The sequence below is a fragment of the Pelmatolapia mariae genome, linkage group LG16_19 (assembly GCF_036321145.2).
Source record: "Pelmatolapia mariae isolate MD_Pm_ZW linkage group LG16_19, Pm_UMD_F_2, whole genome shotgun sequence".
NCBI lineage: Eukaryota > Metazoa > Chordata > Actinopteri > Cichliformes > Cichlidae > Pelmatolapia > Pelmatolapia mariae.
The window spans coordinates 14,075,143-14,083,795 of NC_086241.1; the positions used below are offsets into that span (position 1 = coordinate 14,075,143).

Consider the following 8,653-nt stretch of genomic DNA (forward strand, 5'->3'; position numbering starts at 1 on the left):
CAATACAGAGCATTGTATCAAAAATGCAGGTAAATAAATATTTTAAATACATTACAATAACCCATTGTCTACAATATAAAAACTTAGTAGTCTGAATTCAGTCAGCTAATTTTGTGAACTGACTGTGTTAGCTTATTCGCCGTTAGCTTATTTGCTGTTAGCTAATGGTTCCACTGAGTCAGAACAGCGCTGCTGGCGGGGAAAACGGAAATTGGAAAGAAAATTAGAATACCTACTGTGAAACAAACAACGCTGTTAACGGTCAATAGTGCTGAATGCAGAGCGACCTTATGGCCGGTGTCTCTGGGCTTTTTGAGTCTTCAGTCCTGCCTGATCACATTTTAAAAGAAGGCAACTGGGCGGACCGCCATATTTGACGGAAATTACGTCACTAATGTTAATTTTGACTCCTGTTTTTTGTAATGGATTTGGCTCAGTTGTCACAGCAGAGAAGTAATTCTCACCACTCTTAATGCAGTTCTGAAAACAGTTAAAGCATTTTTCATACCACAGACTCGCCTCTGCAAAAGACAATCAAATCCTTTCTCACATTTGTCAGAACATGAATAGTCAGTCAAGCGCTTCAACTTTGTGATGAATGAATAAAGACTTTTCATCACTCATTAAAGACTGAGTCATCAAAACTGATGAAATGGAGACAAGCAAAATAATACTCATTAAAATATATGTATAGGAAAACAAACAGAAAATCTATACAATCTAAGAACATAGCACAAACTACTGCATAGTCCTGTAAATTCATGCTTCATACATTCAGCAGCCGCTTTATTAGGTACACCTGTTCCTGTACTGAGTCTCCTGCACAGCCATCTTCAGGGTTTACTGGGATGAAATGTGAAAATATCCAGTGAGCAAGCGTTCTCTGGGTGAAAATCCTGGTTGTGTCAGAGGGAAATGGCCAGATGGCTTCAAGCTGATAGAAAGGTAACAACAAAAAACATTTATACAAACAAGCTACACAGAAGAGCATATCTGAAAGCACAACTCATTTGACCTGGAAACAGATGGGCTACAGCAACTTCTTCAGTCTGTGACTTCTGAGACTGAAGAAGTCACTTGGGTGAGTGGCAAAACTTTTCTCCCACTGAAAACACTACATCCAGAAGAACAGAATTAACTTTTTGGGATTTCCTTACCTGGATGATTGAGCATGTATCAACACAAATGGTGGAGAGTCCCAGGTATTTAACCCCTAGTGAATTGTTTCTTAACAGGGTTGTTGACCCATTATCGATCATGTGCCTCAACATCTGCACCAAGGTGAAAAAAGGCGTGGGTCATTATCAGCAGAGGTTTTGGGTGACACCATTGTGAGACCTTACCTCACCCTATTATGTGACCCATTGAGATCACCTGAAAGAAGATGTGAGTGGAGGTTGAGATCCCTTCCCAGGCGCTTCAACCCCAAAAAGAAATTGAGAATATAAATTCTATCTACAAATCTAATGGTGTAACCAGGGCATTTTTGAGAAAAGAGCTAACGCTTTTACATTTAAGGTGCGGAGAGTCCTGCTGAAGTTCTGCAGAGCTCCAGAGTTACCAGACTTGGTCTTAGTTTACATGAGGGATAGAAAATGCTATTTCAGCTTAAATCCACAGTCTCAAAAACTCATATATGAAATATGATATATTTGCCTTTAAAAAGGAAAATCATAAAGAGAGAGCCTCAGTGAGGAGCCATATGTACATACTAGCCTGCATTTGACTTCCCCAGATGGTTTATTTGCTTTAGAGCCATATTAGAATATATTCATCATAATATTGTTATTATTAGATGTCTAGGATCGTTTTCTTTTTTTAATTATTTATTACTGTGCTATTGTTTGTTGTGCAAGCAACAAGACTTGTAAAAGACTCTGAACGACTGGAATAAAGTAGTTTTAAAATTTTCTTCATGGGATCACTACAGGTTTTCGCTTGGGCAGCGGTTGTCCTTCTCTCCTGGAGGCACCTAAAGAAAGCTCCAGCCGATCCAGGAGAGAAGGACAACCGCTGCCCAAGCGAAAACCTGTAGTGATCCCATATGTGTCAGGAGTAGCGGAGCAGTTGAGACGCATTTTTTCTAAACACCAGGTTTCTGTGGCTTTTAAACCCCAAAACACGCTGCGCCAAAAATTGGTCCACCCCAAGGATCGGGTCCTCCGACACAAACAGAGTAACATAGTGTACGCTGTTAAGTGCCAGGCGGATTGCCAGGATTTATACATCGGGGAAACCAAACAACCTTTGGCGAAGCGGATGGCACAACACAGAAGAGCTAGCTCGTCAGGCCAGGACTCTGCAGTCTATTTACACCTACAGGCCAGTGGACACTCTTTCAATGATGAGGATGTACACATCTTGGACAGGGAGGAACGCTGGTTTGAGCGCGGAGTCAAGGAGGCCATTTACGTGAAAAGGGAAAGATCATCTCTGAATCGAGGAGGGGGCCTAAGGGTACATCTTTCGCCATCTTACAATGCTGTGATTGCAGCCATTCCCCAATTCTCTGTGAATGGTACTCATGGCCATTGATCAGTGGTCTTTGATCAGTGGGTTTTGGTCAGTGGTTGTTGATCAATGGTCATGAGAATTTGCATAATTAAGATTAAGGAACTGACCTCCCACCCCATTGTTCCTTCAGTGGGCTGGTTTCAGTCATTATGCAAATGTACTGTTTATAAGATTGGGGAAAACTGCAGTCAGCTGAGACTGAAGAAGTCACTTGGATGAGTGACGAAACGTTTCTCCCACAAAACGCTACGTCCAGATGAACAGAATCAACTTTTGGAGTTAGTTTTTAAATTATTTATTAAGTTCTGTTTAAGAGTTTTTGTAATAAGACATGTTGTGGATTGATTTTTTTTTTAATTTAGTCTCTTAAATCGATTTTCTATCTTTTTTATGAACAAATACTTTTCAAAAATAAATGCAAAATTAACGGGCTTTAGTCATGAAGTCAAAAACTGCGCGCTTTTTGCATACCAATGCAAACGCTCTCACGACTTACAACCTTTGCGCATGACCGTTAGAAACATGTGACCTTCAAATGGCCGAAGACATAAACAGCAGCAGACATGGCTAAGTTAATATGGCCCTTATCATTTTAAATGTTTAGATAATAGTAGGGCAAGGAGCTAGGTTTTTGTTGTGTGTGGAAGCTTGTTTCCGTCTCTGTAATATCATAATAATAATACAAAACAATAATAATAAAAATGGGTGGGTTATCTTAGAAAACTGACTTAAGAACTCGAAATTTCAAGTTTGCTTTTTTTTGAGATAATTTTGATTTTATTGACTGCAGTTTTGACAGCAAGTTTTACCGGGCCGGAAATTCCCGTCCACAGTTGTCTGGTCAATTTAGCTAGCTAACTAGCTACTCTTCAGAAACTCTTCAGGTAAACTGACACGTACTCATACACGAAATTTTCGTCAAGGTGACGAGGCCGCACAGCTTCCAGTATTAGTTACTGACTTCTTCATAGACAGAACTGTTTATTCCCAGATTGACTGAGAGAGAGGTGTTCCAGCTAACTGAATGTCAGTTCATTGCCCCCGCTTTAATTCTGTTTTGGCTGTCATATCTGACACCGTCGGTCACCTGGACTCCTCTTATTGTTAGAATTTACACCGTATTTCATTTATTTATTTACTGTAAACTGTAAATACGAAGACCTTGAGCCAGGACCGTGTCATTTAATTCAGTCCGGCCAGCTCCTGCGTCTTGCTAGACCAGTTTCTGAGTATGGTGCAGTTTACCCTCCCCTCCACGAGGGGGCTCTACAAGACGTATATTTATTATGAGTCGATGTGTAAAAACACTTTATTCATCCCAAGTTTCACTCCGCTTCATTGAGTAAAGTCTAAAGACTTTATAAATGGACAAATAAATTGCGTGTATTTATAATTAGCGTGTATGTAGTGGAAATATTTGTGATATTTGTTTTGGTCCTTCTATTGGATCAAAGCGTGTCACGTGTCCAGGAAGCCGCAATAACTTTTGTGTTATAAACGCTCGCAAGTTTAATTTACCGTAACACAAACCCAGCGATATAAGACGTGTGAGGGAACATGGTTGCTCTTGTTTGTGTGATAATTCAGTACAAAATATCAGCAGTTCAGCTTCCAAACCATGAGTCAGAGAGACGGCGCTGGGAACCAGGCCGTTTCCTCCGAGCCGTAGATGGCATCGCTTCTCGGCCTTTTGGCTAAGATCAAGTGTAGTATCTGTTCTTATCAGTTTAATATCTGATACGTCCCCTATCCGGGGACCATATATTAAATTGATTTTTGGAACAGGGAGATGGAATAGGAGCTTGCTCCGTCCACTCCACGCATCAACTTGGTATTGCAGTACTTCCAAGAACGGTGCACTCACCCCTGATTATGTTTAAAGTTAATGTAATGCCTATTTCTTCATGAGACGAAGGTCGTGAGATGACGGCGTTTCAGGGTACTTAGTTCAAAGCTCAAATTAATTTTGAATTATTTGCAGCGAATAAATAATGTGCCCTTTTTGATCCCTTTGTGTGGATTTTTTTCAAAACAATGTATGCACAACTGATGTCAGTAAATTTTGAAAGTCTGGTTTATTTTGATGTGAGAAATGTGGAGAAAGAACACTTTTTTCCACTTATGAGTGTGATTGTTCTAAGAAAACCAAATTATGGCACAGACAAGTGGCCAAAGCATGAACTTTACTGTAGAAATAACAAAAAAATAAATTTTGAATTACAGTTACATTATTTGAAAAAGTTCTAATGAAAATACAACCGTGTGTTCACAGCTCAGAGTTAAAGCCGGCACTTGCCTCTGTTTTCCAGTAGAGACCGACAGACCTCTCCTAATTTTAGTGCCGTTTGTAACTGAAGTGTAAACAGCACATTCTGTTCTTCATCCACAGAGGACTCATACTGAAATAGGTTAATAGGTTTAACTCTTCTTTTTGCCATCTTGGTAAAAACTTGGTTAATGCTCTGCACAGCACTGAGCGTGATAAAGCTCACAGTGTAGTTATCCCCCCTATCGACCACCAGAGAGTGACAGAGCTCGGTAGTTTTTCTGCTCTCTTTGGACAGAATGTCTTTGCTTCCTGATGAATTCACACATTTCACTGGTAACCATTAAAAGAATGCAACTTTAAGGCACTTGTATGTTGGCTTTACATTTCAGAACCTACATCCATATTTTATATACTGTCTGTGGTTGTGTTGCCAACAACCAATAAACATCAAGAAGCACAACATATTCTCTTGCTGTTAAAGACCAAGTTGTCTGATTACAATATATTCCTGGTATTCATGCTTTAAAGTAAACATTTGCCTTTGAGTCCAGAGTCTTATCATTTCCAAAGTAGTACAGCTAAGCAACAGATGTTGTTTCCGTTCTTATTAACTCTGATATTTCCTACTTGTTGCCTGGCAAAAACAATACACAGAAAAAAAAATACAGAGAAAACATCAACAATCAGACGGCCCTCTATGAGCAGCCACTTGGCGAGAGTGGAAAAGAAAATCTCCCTTTAACAGGGAGAAACCTTCTAACGGGTGAGTCTGGGTTTCTTTGCCTAGGCTGCTGCCTTTGTGACCTGGCATAATAATCATGAATTGACATTAAAACAAAGCCAATGAAGTGAACTGAGGAGGCCTTAGTTTGTACTGGGGAAAATAATAGGGTGGTCATGACTGGACTGAGAAAGACGAACTGCTCTGCTTTCACCAAGATGTAAAAGACCCTCTGACAACAACTTCAGTCTGTCAAAGATTAATTATTCTTTGAATGAAACCAGTGTCTTTATCTCCTGATTTCTGTCTTTGTCTGCTTTGACAGTCTGGTAAAACTGGTAAAACGAAACGAGCGACGCCAAACAAAACCATTTAAACTTATGGAAGTGCCATACTGGAGTTGTACTTACAGTACTGAGACCTGCCTTATTTCTTTCTCAAATGACAGCTGAAATCATGAGCCCTTCACTTCAGAGTGTCCACTTTTGTCTTGTCCCTACACCTGCAGGTAGAGCTGCTCCCAATCCTGGTTACAAAGACAAAGGCCATGCTGTGCAACATAAACTCCAGTACTGAGATCACATCTTCAGATTTTACCCTGACTTCAGTGCAGCCCAGTGTAATCGGTCTGGTGCATTTAAGAGATTCAAGCCTAAAGCCTAATGTACCATTTTATTCTAATCTTTATCCTGCTCTAATTTCCAAGTAATTTTACTTTTAACGTAAAAGCATTTTCATGCTTGAGTAAGACTTACTTACTCTCTACCTTAAGTAACAGTTTAAGGTGTTTTTACTGTGTGCTCGCTGTAATTTTACTGAATGATCAGAGCTCTTCCTCCATCACTGGTGGAATTTTTTTGTTAAAGATTAAGATCAAGACAAAACCTCTAATCTCATTTGCTAAATGCAATTTGAAATAAATTTTAAAAATCATTAAAAATCATTCTATATCATCTATATCATTCCCAGTATGCCTGTCTGTTGTTAATACAAACAATGGTAATAAGAAATGTATTTTAAATACCTCTATATAACATTATTCTCTTTGAGCTTGAAGGAGAGGTCAGAAGTCACATTTATTAAATTAATTAAATCTCTGCTTTCTGTATGTTGACAATAAATACCACATTTAGTTAGTTTTTTGTCAGTTGTTGACCAATAAATCATTAAGTTGACCTTGGAGACCTTAGGGCATGTAGGTCAAATTTTAATGGACTGTTTACATGATCTCACTCTACACCCCTAATAGGTTTTAGAAGAATTCATTCAAAACTCTTTGTGCTATCATGTTTACAGATTATGCATTTAATCTCTGTCAAAAACATGACCTTACTGGAGGCCAATCATAGAACAGACCATAGATCATTACATTTATAGTGGATCAGCACTGATTACAAACTTTGTGTCAAAATATGTAACAGAAACTTAAATTTGATTACTTGCCGCAATAACCGCAGTATATTTATCTCCTGATAGTGAACCAGTGCTCAGTTCAGTAACTTGATCCCATCTGTGTCACCTGGCAACTAGTGCCATACCACATAAAACACACTGCTTTCATAAACCTGGGAATGTGTGACATTCAAAGAAGTCCCAAGAAGTGATTTCATGTTCTTCTTCTTGTATTTTTAAATGAAAGGAGGATCTAGGAGGTAACTGTGTGTGTGTGTGTGTGTGTGTGTGTGTGTGTGTGTGTGTGTGTGTGTGTGTGTGTGTGCGCGCGCAAATGATTTTGTAAATCTTTCTTATAAATGATACTAAAATGTGTATAGGTATGTTACATAATTGGTGAATCTAATCTCATAAGGTGTTTTTAGCGTGTTGAGCTCATACTTTTGAATATACACTCACCGTCCGCTTTACTAGACCTGTTCATCTGCTCGTTAGTGCAAGTAGCAAGTATTAAATCAGACAGTCACACGGTAGCAACCCAAAGTACTTCAACATGTAGACATGGTCAGACCAGCCTGCTAAGTTTCAAACTGAACATCAGGGAAAGAAAGGTGATTTAAGTGACTGAACATGGTGTGGTTGTTGGTGCTAGTTTTTTTTTTTTTTTTTGCAATTGTCTGAAAAAGAGAAAAAAATCCAGTGAGCAGCAGGATAGAGGAGAATAGCCAGACTGCTTCAAGCTGATGTAAAGGAAACAGTAATGCAAATAATTCAAATAACTACTCGTTAAAACCAAAGCATGTACAGGAGCTTCTCTGAGTGCACAGCTCAGATGGACTACAGCAGCAGAAGACCACACTGGGCGCCCCTCCTGTCGGCTATGAAAAGGAAGTTGAGGCTACAATTCTTACATGCTCACCAAAATTGGACAATAGAAGTTTGGAAAAATGTTGTCCCATGAATCTGCTGTAACATTTGGATGTTGGAATCAGAATTTGGTGTTAACAATGTAGCATGGACGCTTTGCAGCTATGCTTCAGATTGACTAATGGTGATCTTGTCACACTTTGGGCCCCTTATTACCAAATGACCACTGTTTAAACACTACAGCTATGTCCATCCCTTTGATTGTGGTGTACCCATATTCTGATGGCTGCTTCCAGCAGGATAAAACATTATTTCACAAGCACAAATTATCTCAAACTGGTTTCTTGAATATGACACTGAGTTCACCTTAATCAAAAAGCATCCACAGTCACCAGATCTCAATCCAATAGAGCACCTTTAGTATGTGGTGAAATGGGAGATTCACATCATTCATGTGCAGCCAACAGATCTACAGCAGCTGTGTGATGCTATCAACTTAACGTGGACCAGAAATTTTGAAAGACAAAAGGGGGTCCAACCCAGTACCTGCATGAAGTGGCCAGTGAGGGTATATCTCAGGCTATGTAACTGTGAGTAATATGAAGCCTGGATAAATAGCAGATTATATTTCTTAGTCAAATCACTTGGTGTTTTATATTGTTTTCTGAGGGAGGAGCCAGTTTAACAGTGTGATGTAATAAAGTCACGCAGCCTCTCACTCTCTCATGTGAGGCGTCTTGAAGGCTTCGTTGATGATGTCTGAAACAGCTGGTCAGTGTGGGCTTAAACATGTTGTGTTATCTGTGTGTAACTAGCTGTAAATTATTTCTTGTTGTTGTTTTTGGACGCTAGCTCTTCTAGAAATATTTTACACAGCAAGCTTTTTTTTT

The 8,653-nt window shown here is 39.3% G+C and overlaps 1 non-coding gene across 1 annotated transcript; it reads left to right on the top strand.

Annotated features, from left to right (window-relative positions):
- The first annotated feature begins 4,188 nt into the window (after window positions 1-4,188).
- Window positions 4,189-4,379, top strand: LOC134646465 (U2 spliceosomal RNA). Its single transcript, XR_010096707.1, has one exon. It is a non-coding gene; the product is annotated as a U2 spliceosomal RNA (small nuclear RNA).
- The last annotated feature ends 4,274 nt before the right edge of the window (window positions 4,380-8,653 follow it).